The sequence below is a fragment of the Homarus americanus genome, unplaced genomic scaffold, assembly GCF_018991925.1.
Source record: "Homarus americanus isolate GMGI-L3 unplaced genomic scaffold, GMGI_Hamer_2.0 scaffold16430, whole genome shotgun sequence".
Taxonomy (NCBI): domain Eukaryota; kingdom Metazoa; phylum Arthropoda; class Malacostraca; order Decapoda; family Nephropidae; genus Homarus; species Homarus americanus.
The window spans coordinates 4,267,305-4,281,445 of record NW_024729259.1 but is presented as its reverse complement, the minus strand read 5'-3'; the positions used below and the strand labels follow the sequence as shown (position 1 = coordinate 4,281,445).

Here is a 14,141-nt window from a genome sequence, read left to right as displayed (position 1 = left end):
CACTGTTTGTATACCTATAATTTACAAAAATAACACAACCTGAACTAACATAAAAGAATAGCATAGGTATATACAGTATATATTATGCTATTCTTTTAGGTTAATATTAAAGACTTGAACACCCCAATGTGACTTGTCTGGTCGAACATTTGCCCGAGTGAGCTGTGAGGGGAAGGGTGTGACAGACTGACTGTTATGTGGTGATTAAATTTTTTGGTATTTTTATACTAAGTAATTTATACACAAGCTTATGTCGCTACTGTCCTCTGTGGTGAGTAAATTGTTGGTATTTTTATTTTTATAATTAAGTTACATGTGATGTTCAGAGTTGGTTAACCACCGTCAAGGTAGTTTGTCAACACTACAATAGTTACTGAGAGTTTAATTCCGTCATCATATGAAAATTTAGGTGAAGATGTTTTATGAAAAGGTAATTGTAAAGATAAACTGCACCATTTTATATATTATGCTGCCTTGGTATTAGTGTAGTTTATATTGGTGTTTGTAGTCAGAAATAATTCGTTGCCGTTGACGATTTGGTGAATTTAAGAAAATAGGGTTAATATTCGTTTTTATCCCAATGGGGATTTCAGAATTTGTTTAATAAATAGGACTAACCCTCTAGGGCTGCATAGTGCCGATGCGGCCGTATCGTCTCACGTCCAGAAAATGCCTCAAATTTCACCATATCATAGTAAGTTCTTTCTGTTTAATATACCAGGGAAGTTAAGGTAAGGTTAGGTAGGTTTGTTTTGTTTCGTTGGCCAGGTCTGTTCTTCATACCCACTTATGTTAAGAAGCGTTTATTTTAAAAATATCCATTTTTTAACAAATTTCCACAAACTACAAGTGTCCACTAAAATATAACAATGAAAATCCGGCGATTTTATAATTGTTTTCAATCAATTTCACTCGCGGGTTAGTCCTATATAATTACCCAGATTTTTTACCATTATCAATAGGATTATTTTTTGGTAAAGGTGTAGAAAAGGGTGACCACCAGAAGGAATTGTCCAAATTGGTTGAAATTTTTTCTACATACTAATATGATATTAAACAAAAATGGAAACGACAATGTATGGAACCTAATCGAACCTGACCTATCATACCCAACCTATGTGTTTGTTAGGTTAGGTTCTATGCATTATCATGTTAATATATGTGTTAAAGAACTTACCTAAATATTTAGGTTGATATACATCAGTAATGGCGAGGAGGAATATCATTGACCCTGTGTGAAATGTTCTGTAACCCTAGCTCCATTTTTATTATCTCAATTATTGTATTCTTTTGACTTCCTAAAATTATTCTCATTGCTTCGTTTTGTAGGATATCAAGCTTCCGTAGTCTTCCTTCACCAACACAAGAGAGGACAGGTGCTGCCACGGGTGGCCGCAGGATTTTTCCAGGGGGATGCAAGAAAGCAAGACAAGACCTGACATATCAGTTTAATCAAAACAGGTACTTACACTTGTATACATCCATATAAAAGTATGATAAAGTATTACAGTTACTTCCCAGTAATGTATAATCAGCAATATATCTCATCAGTGTTATCACCAAATTAATAATCACTGAAATTATCATAGGGTTGACCTTAAGCATTAAAAACTAAAGAAAATAATTAATTTTATATCATTAATCATGAAAATCTAGGAATGACTGTCACAATAGGGACTTGCTCAGAACATTAGCAGCATAATTTCAATGGTTAAATAAATGCTTCAGGCTATGCTTATCAGCTCCAAAATAATCAATCACATCTTCAATGAAGGCTTTCTTTTTATCTAATAATATCTGGCGATGCACGCTGAGCATGTACAATTCAGACATGCATTCATTTGATACTGTTTATCGAGGCCATGTCTTGACACGTTTCTGCCAAACTTCAGCCTAGCAATTTAGATTAATTTGAGGTGCACTAAATGATAAACATGGCCATTGAACAAATCGAGGAAATTCATAGTGATATGAAAGATTACTTTTGTATGTGGTTGACCAAGGCCTCCCAGCTTGTTGAGAGTGTTGGTGAAATGATATCAAAGTCATGCCTAAGAACAGTAGGGATCAAGTAAATTGCAACTACAGTAAAAATCTAGCCATTCCATTCCTTGTTCACCTTTTAAATGAGATGGAAACCCACTTTAATACAAATTCAAAGACATGTGCTGCCCTCTTCCAAATCATTCCAAATGGCTTGTAATCTAATAAGTGGTAAAATGATAAAAATAAATAAATCAGGTAGAAATAACCTTGGCATTGTTTGTAAAAAAGTTGCTATTTTGGAAAATTTATTTTTCCTCATCTCTCTCCCTATTAAGTTAAGATGCTGGAAAACTCTGAATACCAAGAAAGAAATGTCACCATCTAATTTTATTGAAACTCTCATATATTGTGACAGATGTAAAGTATTTCTAAATCTGTATGAGCTACTGTGTATTGGTTGTGTGTCTCCAGTAGGTTCTTCTGAAGCTGAATGCTCTCTCTCTCTCTCTGGACTAAGGCACATGTAGAACTGCCTGAGAACCAGGATGAAGGTGGAAAGGTAAACCCTCTGGTACTCATGGTCAGAAATCTCAACCCCTTGCAGTCTTTCAACACAGGTTGCGTCGGTAATAGGAATGGTTTTTCCATTTTTTTTAAACATTGGGTAGAGTGATCCAGACCTAAATTGCACCCTTAGAGATGCATCTGCCAGCCCATGAGGCTAGTGGAAGGAACTTAATGGTTGATAGGACCGGTCCACTGTTTCTGCATTTCTGCTTACAGGATGGGTGCTCTCAGTGTGAGATACTGCTGAGCAGGAGGGGTCATGCCAGCACAGGGGCGCTTAGTAATGCAATCTGCGTAGAAAGGCCACGAGAGGGTTAACTGGCCTGGCTGTGGTGTATCATGTCACTGAAAAAGTTTTACAGGTCATGATTTACATGTGTTTTTCAGAAAACAACTGAAGGCTCTTCACAAAACAAATCGATTTGAATGCTGTGTATGTCGCCTCTGAAAATAATTTTTATTTTTTATTAATAGCTCGCTGTAATTTTATTTATTTTATTCACATTCTCTTTGGAATCTTTGTCCACGTACATTGTACTTCCAAATTTGTAGTTGTGGTGTTCATAGTTGCCTTTTAAGTTTTGGTGCAGTCAATAACATATTTTTATCTTCATCTTAACTTATTTTTATCTTATTTACCTAATGGCCACCCACTACAGGTGGCCATTAGAAGGGAAGAAGGCCAGTGGCCTGTGTAGAATCCCTCCATCGTTCTTCCTATTCTTGTATAGGGCTGTTTTCAAACCCAGTTCTGTTCTCTCGATTCCACAGCTTGAACTAGTAGACTGTTCCATAGGTCTACCAGCCTCTGTGTGAAGAAGTATTTCCTTATATTTGTCTTGCATGATAACTTGGTGAACTTATAGTAATTTCCCCTCATGTTGGTGGTGCATAGCATCACAAAAAATGGCTCAGGTTTTCATTTTTCATTCCATTCATGATTTAGAATGTCCCTATGAGATCTACCATATTGTGTCTTGTCTGAAGAGTTGTTAGTCCTTAGGCACTCAGTCTACTTGGATAATCGAGATGATGTAGTTCAGGAATCATCTTAGTCGCTCTGTGTTGCACCATTTATATGATTGTTAAGTCTTTCTGGAGGTAGAGTTTCTGTGCCTAAACACAGTAATTCAGATGGGGACCTATGTGATACTTATAAGGTTGAAGGAGCCTTTTCTTAGCTTTAAATTTGAAGGTACGACTTATAATTCTTAAATCTTGGTTAGCTTTTTTCATTGCTGCCCCCACTTGTTGTGCCGCCTTCAGTGATTGGTTTGCCACAATGCCTAGATCTTTTCCTTAGCAACAGTGTCCATGAAAGTGTTATTAACAGAATAGTTGTGATTAGGGATGTTGTACCCTACATGCAGAGTCTTACATAATATAATGATATAAAGCTATGCCAGTCATACAACCATTTGCACAGCTCCAGCAGATCTTTTTTGCATGGTTGTGACATCATCTGACTTGGTGCCTTCCCAAATGTCTTTGTGTTGTACACAATCTTGACAATATGGTAATATACGGTCATCTATGTCATTAATGTAGGTCACAAATAGGGTGGGTCCAAGGACAACCTTTTTCTAAATTTAATTTACCCCATTTAATACCACCCTTTGAGCCAACTGTACTTTCATTTCAATATATTGCCTGTGATGCTTTGTGCCTGGATCTTAGAGGCTAGTCGTGCATGTGGGACTTGTCAAACGTCTCAGAAAAATTCATATACAACCCATCCACCGGTAGACCTTGGTGCACGTACCCTGTTACATTTTGAAGGAAAGTGAGTTCCTGTATTTGTTAGGCAGGATTTTCTCCATGAAACTGTATTGTGATGCATTAATAAGACTGTGCTTTGCCAGGTGTTGGATGGTGGCACGACATCTCTTAATATTTCATCCTTATATTTTCATATACTGTACTGTATGTGATGTTAGGCTGATCAGCCTGTAGTTTTCTCCTGTACTTTTCTACCCTTCTTGTATACTGGGGTGACATTGGCTGATTTCCAGTCCTTAAACATTGTACCTCGATCAGATGATTAACTGAATAGGAGTTTTAATGGAGTGTAAATCTTGTTTGTTACTTCCTTTATCACTTTGGTTTGTGCTCCAGCTACTCTGTCCACCTTATTCTAATAGTTCTTTTAATTTGCATGACATTTGTAAGTGTTAAGTACAGTTGTGGACCAAAGTTCACTCCCCGCGGTGAAACTGAGTCACGGGAATAAGTCTCTGAACTGACTTATCCAAACTGTTGTATCTCGTTAAGGGTCGATGCTGCTTCATTTTGGGAGGGAGCGAACCTTTGACCCTGGCTTTACATTTTTCTGTGATAACTTTTGTACCCAAATTATATTTGAATTTTGTATCATATTTCAGTGAGACTGATCTGATAAACCAATACAATTTAATTTATACCTACTCACTGGTGATCTGTTTTCAGATTTTTTTTTTCTAGTACAGTACATTGCCTTTTTTTTTAGGGAGTGCTGTTTATTCTGTGCCCCCTCCCCTCCCATACTGAAATGCCTACATCTGGCCTTACCCCCCACAACCCCCACCACTCAACATTACTACCAATGAAGACTATAAACAACCATTCCTATTCAAGTTTTAGGTTTTCCTCACTCCATTACATACTCTTTCTACCATTCTTGAATATAAGGTGATGTTTGTTGATATGAAGGTTTATGTATTGACTACCTAATCACCTAATCTTGTCATGTGTACACTCTACCAAAAGAGTAACAGCCCCTTTTCTCATTGATACAATGTGTCACAAGGGACGAATATTTCCGGTCACTAATTGTGATTCCAGTATTATGTTGATAGGCTTGCCTTCCTAGTATCTGTGAGGTTGCCTGTTATTGTTTCTGGCATTTGTTGTAATTATGGTGAATCACCTTGCTCCATCTTTAGTAAAATATCATGATATTAATGTAATGAAAATATATCAGCGTCAGTCAAATAGTGGGTGTTTTTTTGCAGGAAATCCATGACCAACACTAGTACCTGAGACTCATTGGAAAACACAGCTTGCACTGACAGACATTGTCTCATAGTGTGTATCAGATACTGTTCTGGTGCTAGCATGAATCGTGTGATGATACATTATATTCATAATTGTTACCTCATCAATTGAGGTAGAAATAATATCAAAATATAGTAAATCATAATTTATTATAATTGGATAAGGCATCATAATACACCTGTAATTACTGTATTTACAAATGAATATAATGTCAGATCATAGTGTTTCTTATTTCATTCAAAGTGATTTCATTGTAACCTTGGTTCATGAAAACATAGCAACGTTTTATTTCTATTTGGCAACCCTTCCCCTGGTGCTGAAATAGTATCTAAGGTGCATAAATCAACAGGGTTACTCTTGACGTTATTGGTTTTGCGTATGGTATCACAATTCATCCCCTTTTATTACATTATGTAGATATTATGCAGATATCACGGTGATTATCAGGTACAAAAAGAATGAACGAAGGGTGCAACTCACAATTAGGAATACCAACCAAACCAAGACTGCAGTGTACATGTTACTGTGTTCATTTCCAAATACTGTACATCAGGCCCAGGGGGCCGATACTTTTTGGGAGAGTGTACATAGTTATGGAGTTAAATTCATTCATAATCACATTAAATAGAAACTACACTATAGATCCTACAGTTACCGCCATATATTAATGCTGTGATATGTATACAGTATTCTAAAACATGCATTTTAGTTAATAACCACAAACGAACAAGAAAACATGAAATTCCCAGTACTTCCATGTTTTCTTTTCTCCTCAGTAGTTATCTGCATGTATAATGCACACCTACAGTGGTTTATTCACTCAGTGTATTGTGATAGTTAATATTTCAGATGTAAACAAACATTAATCATACCAATGTGTTTCAGATGCAGTGGTTCATTATCCAAGATGGTGGACAAGACCATCCTGATGATTATAATGGGGAGAACTATGTGGGGCTGGATATTGGACAAATGGCATACCCTGGTAAAAGCAAATAGCAAAGGTATTATAATAGATTTAAACCGTGTTACTAACTGCTACTGGACAACCTCTGGTGTTGAATAACACCGTAGTTATATATGTTATATCTCGAAGATTCATTTATACTGTACCATCATAAAATGTGATGGCCTTGAGGGTCTTGACGGTGAGTAGTTCTGCTGTGTGATATATATTATACCTTGAGGGTCTTGATGGTGAGTAGTTTTGCTGTGATATATATTTTTACCTTGGAGGGTCTTGACAGTGATTAGTTTTGCTGTGTGATATATATTATACCTTGAGGGTCTCAACGGTGAGTAGTTCTGCTGTGTGATATATATTATACCTTGAGGGTCTTAACGGTGAGTAGTTCTGCTGTGTGATATATATTTTTACCGTTGGGGGTCTTAGCTCTGCACTTTAAAGATCTGTGGAAATTTAACAAACCAACACTTGACTAAATTGTTGTAAATTAGGTTCAGTAGTTTTGGTTGGGTTGGTATATTTTGTCTGTTTTCAAGAACTGCTTGATACCACAGATATCATCGGGGAAAAGGCCAATGATGATGACTTTATCAATTATCAAAAACTGTGATGTTTTGACTTCCACTTTCTTCACATTATCAACTTCATGTGACTCACCAGACAACAGAGAGCAGCAGTGACCCTTGTACTGCTGTCACAATCACCGCTCAGCGTCCTGAAGAGAATGTGGTGCTGGGAGACCCACCAAGAACCTTCTTGCATGCTTCAGTAGGGTCTTCAGTGGTACTGGCCTTGAATATAAAATGTAAGTATAGTATAGTACCTTCCTAAAACAAATTGTTCTTGCCAAAAAGAAATGAAAAAGTAATGAATGCAAATTGAGTACAGTACAGTACATACTTAAGGATATATTCTAACTGCTTTGATAGAGGTGTTATTTTATGGTATTCCCCTTCCTGGATATTAGATCATAAAAATTAAGTGTTTAGCTTATATTAGTTTAATTATGTATATGTAATACTGTATAAGAATCCAAGAGTTTAATTTTAAGTAATTTAAGTTTAATTGGGTGGGTGGGAGCTTGGGAGGGTTGGGGGTGGGTGGGTTGACTGGGTGAGTAGGAGGGAGGGTTAGGTGGGTGGGAGTGTGGGTGTATAGGTGGGAGGGAAGATGTCCTCCCATCCACACGCCCTTCCTTCCATCCACACACCCAACCTCCCATCCACACACCCTCCTGTCTATCCACACTCCCCCTGTCCATCCACACACCCTCCAGCCCATCCACAAGTCCTTCCTCTCATCCACACACCTTGAGGGTCTTTTTAAATCTTTCAGATTGTGTGACTGTCTGAGGAGAATGGCTGTTTGGCTCAGGTGGACTGCTGGCTGGCTCTGGTGAATGGTTGACTAGCTGAGGCGAACGTCTGGCAGGTCAAGAACCCCACCAAACAGGTAAAGTACTTGTGACAGTATGTAGTCTATATATAATGAATTTATGAACATTGTCTATAAAACTTATTTTATTCCAGGTTTGTGTGGACCCACAGCAAGGTGCTTCCTGGAGGTGGTAAAAGTAAAACATATTTTTGCAACAGTAACAGCACCATAGTTAGTAGTAGATATACAGTAGTAACTCCGCCTTGTTCAACTGAACATGCCGGTCCCCAGCCCGGATAAAGGAGGAGGGCTACTGCAGTGTTGCATGATCACCACTTCATAAACCTCTAAGTTTTTAGACCAATTTATAATACAAGGTACAGTAACTCGTATTTTATCAAGAAGACCGTGTTTACTGTATATTTACCAAGACCAGCAATGTAGATATTTACATATACACTCACTCCCACTTAATGGGACCTTCATGTTTTGAGACCATGTTTAAAATTGCAAGACTAACCATGCAGTACACAGTATATTAGGTATTGTAGACAGGAAATCTTGAAAAATAAAAGGAGTTCTACAGGTATATAGTTCATTTTCATTTATTATACACCTCATATATGTTGGTTTACAATAATAGTCCAGAAGTTTTATACAGAAAGATTACAAAAGAACTTGTCAAATTGCCTTATTGTTCTGTGTTAAACCTGCTCTGTGTAGGTAATTAAGTTTACTAGACATTCGGGTAGTCTTATGTTATCAATTAAAACTTTAATTATCTAGTATTAGTGTAGGAGGAAATCAGAGAACTTGTAATGGTTGGTAATGTCACGATAAAATTTTTCTCTTATCTCGAGATAAGCACATTGCCACTACTATGCACATTTCTTCTCGGCAGATACATTGTGATGGAGGTATCATCACGCTTTCACAATCTCAAGTATTTCCCAATTCAACGTCTATAATGGACTCCACTTAAGGTTAGTTTATTATACTATACCTTAATGATTGTCTATCTTATGTCAGGTTTTGGTCATACACAAGATTGTGTGATCTAATAATGGAAGTCTTGTACTTTGTGAATAATTTTGACCAGTATAGGGGTATTTCTAAATTTAAATTTATTCAAGTGACCAAGTCTGTATAGTATTCACCACTAGTCCATTTACTAGCCTTTTGGCAGGTGTGGGAAGGAGTGGGCATGATATTTGCTAGGTTTACACCTTTCAGCACCCTTCTCGTATCTGTCCCAGGCTGGAGTTTGGGCCCCAGGACAGTTTTGCAAGATACTCACACTACCACCAACACCCACTGTACTTTAGGTCAAATATAAAATTATTTCGTTTCAAAACGTTACAACTTTAAACATGACCATTGGATTTCAAAGTCTTTAGCTTTTTGTACAATTAATTTAATTTACAGTGTTATACATAATAGTAAATTTAGAATTTGAATTATAATTTTAAAAGGATTTCTTTTCAAAATTTTAGGCAAAACAGACTTCCATTCAACATTTGGTGTGCAGTGTCCAGATTGTCAACATTCCGTAAGTAAAATCCCTACTGTACTTTACTTTCATGTACTATGTATACATTACTTTCAAAATAATATGTACCGGTATACAAAATCAAAAACGTATCTTTACGGACATGGCCAATGAATTTCAAAATGAAGATCGACACCTGTTGTCTCCAAGGTTGTCAAACTCCTTCTGAGGTGCCATGGTTTAACACCACCATAAAGATGCATTTTTGATGATGTACCCCTAGTAATAACTACACTGAAATGAGATATTACAATGCCATCTGTAGGTACAGTCCTGTAGTCATCTTTTTAGTTTTGATTTTGCATACCCAATAGGTCACTGCATGGGCATTAGTTTGCAACAGTTCTACATAAGCTGGCACTTGGATGTCAATTAGTGATAAGTATACATAGGCTATCGTATTGGCATCACAGTATACTGTACTCTACACCTCACCTTTAGGTTTCAAGTTCAGTTTACAAGATCATTATTATTCTATTTTTCCAAAATCGGAGTATAAAAGATGTCGAATTTATTCAGGGTTTATTTGATTATGAACATATATTGTATAATGAGAGCCAACATAATATTCTCTTTCTCGATACAAGTGCCAGCCATTACACAATATACCTACTTTTTTTTAATCTGTGGCTCGACTCGAGGCTTACTTATACGTTCTTAAATATTACTTTACTGTACGTACTTTTAAATATTTTCTCAATTCTTATTTGTATAAATAAATTTTTGCTTAAGCTGGCAGTCTTGAAGGTGTGGGATGGTTGAGAACAGTCGCTGTGGTCATCTGGCCATCTTGCTTTCACACCTGGTACATCGATCTTGTACACCAACCACCTGAAATAATATTTTGAATTTAGGTCATTCTTAATTAACATTAATGTATCATTACCAAAATTTCTTGCATTCTACCTTGTATACTTACAGATATCCATACACTTGAGCACACTCCTATAACAAATTACGCGGTGAGCAGCAGTCTTCTCACAGGCATCATCCACAACATTCCTTCACAGTACATGCCATTTTACTCAGATAAATTTATAAAATTCACTATTAACCATTGTATGAGCACACCACTACCGCCCGTGCACGAGTACCCTCCACTGCCCAACGTACGAGCGTCCCTCCACTGCCCAATGTACGAGCGTCCCTCCACTGCCCAACGTACGAGCGTCCCTCCACTGCCCAACGTACGAGCGTCCCAACCCTTCTCACAAAGCAAGTCACTCTTTTTCATTCTTACATTGTGGGTTTTAGGATAGCTATACAAAGACACAGGTAACTTAAGGTAACTTAACTGGGGAGGCTGAATTAACATGTGTTACATCTTGCTCAAGGTTGGCTCCGTCACTTCCTCTATGTTGGCCTTTAAGTAAATCATCTGTCACCTGCAATATTTTTCGAGTTATTTCTGTAAAATGAAGGTTAAACCTACAATATCCTTCTACCACTAGACCTCCTGTACTTTGACTCCAACTGTACACAATTTATCAAATTTTAATAATTTACAAGTCTATCTATTTTTAGCTAATATTAATTTTACTCTAATATCTCACTCTGCAGTCAGTCCACAGTCTTCCAGAGCCCTCCAACACACACACACACAGTCCTCCAGAGCCTTCCAACACACACAGGCCTCCAGAGCTCTCCATTACACACACAGGCCTCCAGAGCTCTCCATTACACACACAGGCCTCCAGAGCTCTCCATTACACACACAGGCCTCCAGAGCTCTCCATTACACACACAGGCCTCCAGAGCTCTCCATTACACACACAGGCCTCCACTGCCCAGTGTAGGAGCACAGTGTTAAGTGGTTTATGGGATGACCATACTAGCCAAGATATACTGTATAAGTAACTTAACCGATGAGGCTGAAGTAACATGCTGCTTGTTAAATCTTGCTTAAGGTTCTGTCCCCTCTCCATTGGCCTTCAAGTACATCAGCTGTCACCTGCAACATGTTTAAAGTTGTAATTTATGTAGAATAAATATTAAACATACAATACAGGTACATTTACCACAAGACCAGATGTACTTAAACTGTCCAACTGTACACAAGTTATCACTTTTTAATAATTAACACAGTCTCAATTTTATCAAACTTCAAAATTAACTTTCTGAATTCATGATCCGTTAACATGAGTGGCTAGTGAAAGACATCGAATTTTTTTTCTTCAATAAGTTTTTTATTTAATATATTTACTGTATAATAGATAACTTAATACTGATTTGGTTCAGTCTAGGTTAGTTGCATTTAATCAAAGTTAAGCTGGTTAAGTTAGGTTAGTAATGTTAGTTGAAACCCACCCACAATAACTTACTTTACTGGCTACAACTACACTACCAATTATCTCCAACCAATAGGCATGTAGTCCTGTGTATTTATACGTAATGTCACTACAACTAATATTAATTTTACTACAAGATCAGTTTCTACAGTCAGTCCACACACAGTCCTCCAGAGCCTTCACACACAGTTAGCCAGGTGCCCCCCCCCCCCAACACACGCACACACCCTCCACTGCCAAGTGTAGGAGCACAGTGTTGCGTGTTTTATGGGATGACCATACTAGCCAAGATATACTGTATAAGTAACTTAACCGATGAGGCTGAAGTAACATGCTACTCGTTAAATCTTGCTCAAGGTTCCGTCACTTCTTCATTGGCCTTCAAGTACATCAGCTCTCACTTGCAACTTGTTTAAAGTTGTAATTAATGTAGAATAGCCATTAAACATACAATTATCATGTACAATTAAGCCACATGTATATTACTTAAGCTGTCCCTAACTGTACACAAGTTATCAATTAATAATTTACAGAAGTCTCAATTTTATTTAAATTCAAAATAAACTTTCCCAATTCATGATCAGTTAACGTAAGTGGATAATAAAATAGTTTAAATTGACGTTCTTAAAACATTTTTTTATCTAAAATATTTACTGTATAATAGATACCTTTTTACTGATTTGCTTCAGTCTAGGTTAGTTACATATAATCTAAGTTAGGCTGGTTAAGTTAGGTTAGTAAAGTTAGTTGAAACCCACCCACAACAACTTGCTTTACTTGCTATATTTACTACTACGTATACTACTACTAATTTTCTCTAGTAACTAAGAGGCATGTAGTCCTGTATATTTATACTGTCACTAAAACTAATATTAATTTACTCCAAGATCAATCTGTCTACAGTCAGTCCACTCAGTCCGACACAGCCCTCCAACGCACTCTGTCAGCCAAGCCCCACACACGCACCCTCCACTGCCCAGTGTAGGAGCACCGTGCTGAGTGGTTTATGGGATGACCATAATAGCTAAGATATACTGCACAAGTAACTTAACTGATGAGGCTGAAGTAACATGCTGCTTGTTAAATCTTGCTCAAGGTTCTGTTACTTCTCCATTGGCCTTCACGTACATCAGCGGTCACCTGCAACATGTTTAAAGTTGTAATTTATGTAGAATGAAAATTAAACTTGCAACTTCCATCTACCACTAGACTACATGTACTTAAACTGCCCCCAACTGTTTACATAAATTATTATCTCCACAGTTGACTCAAATTACTTCTCACCAACACCAATACAGTACTGCTACACTATACTGTTGTAGTGGACGTCTCCCCTACAAACTGCGTAGCTGCATCCCACCTGCGACGCCTGCCTGGCGGTCCTCGCTCCCGCCAGCGAGCATGGCGACCCACCAGCTGTCCTTCTCTGAGCTTTCTCATTCTGGTCTCTCTTCTTGAACAAGCAACACCTCCTCCAGCAAGCTCCACGCTGTCAGCATTCATTCAACCAGGAGGCCAGCAACAGGCAACATCTTCTCTAACGAAGCTCCTGCACATCTACCTCCTTCAACACGCTACTCGCCGAACGTCTCTACTGAGCAGCTCCTCACCACACGGCACCTCCAGCACCAGACTGTCTATCATGTAACTTATATTATACAAAAAAACCACATTAGAGTTTCCATCCATCCTGAGTGCTAGACAACATTATACCACGAATTCCTACACTGTACTACACATCTCTACACTGCTTCATGCACTATACACAAGGTTTACTACAGCTCTCTTTCTAGACCTTCCCTCCCTCATACAATTCCTTCATATGGGAACACAACCCTATCCTATACACCACCACAGTCCCCCCCCAACCTGTATACAACACCCCACACCCTCACAAAACGTTAAATGACCCCACAACAAGCCAAACCCACCTACACTCTCAAAACGTTATGACACCACAACAAGCCACATCCCCCTCACAAAACATTAAACGACACCACTGGAAGCTACACCCACCCACAGCCCCACACAAAACATTAAATGACTCCAGAGCAGGCTACACCCACCCACACCTTCTGACAAAATGTTAAAATTGACGTCAAGGAATACTGTTGTGTAGTGTGAGAAGATTCACTTCTCACACTCGTGGTCTGTTGTCCCCCATACTACACCACACTTCACTTATCACCACATACTGCACCACACCAATAACAGAGGGTTTTGCACTGTAGTTGGATCTGTCGTCATTCCTTGATCTGAAAAAAAAAATTCACCGGTATTATTGCATTCTCGCACCCCACATTCCTACCCCTTATCTATTATCATATTCGAATAAGACGTCTAGTTATAAAGATTTTTTTTTATATATTACATT

General features: G+C 37.9%; 1 long non-coding RNA gene across 2 annotated transcripts; it reads left to right on the top strand.

Moving 5' to 3' along the window:
* The first annotated feature begins 25 nt into the window (after positions 1-25).
* LOC121866432 lies at positions 26-13,170 on the top strand. 2 transcript variants are annotated; one of them, XR_006088975.1, is made up of 8 exons: positions 26-271; positions 1,330-1,461; positions 6,472-6,590; positions 7,214-7,358; positions 7,889-8,005; positions 8,832-8,913; positions 9,424-9,479; positions 13,031-13,170. It is a non-coding gene; the product is annotated as an uncharacterized LOC121866432 (long non-coding RNA). The 2 variants fall into 2 exon arrangements; XR_006088976.1 differs by lacking the exon at positions 13,031-13,170 and adding an exon at positions 10,401-10,982.
* Positions 13,171-14,141: the final 971 nt, after the last annotated feature.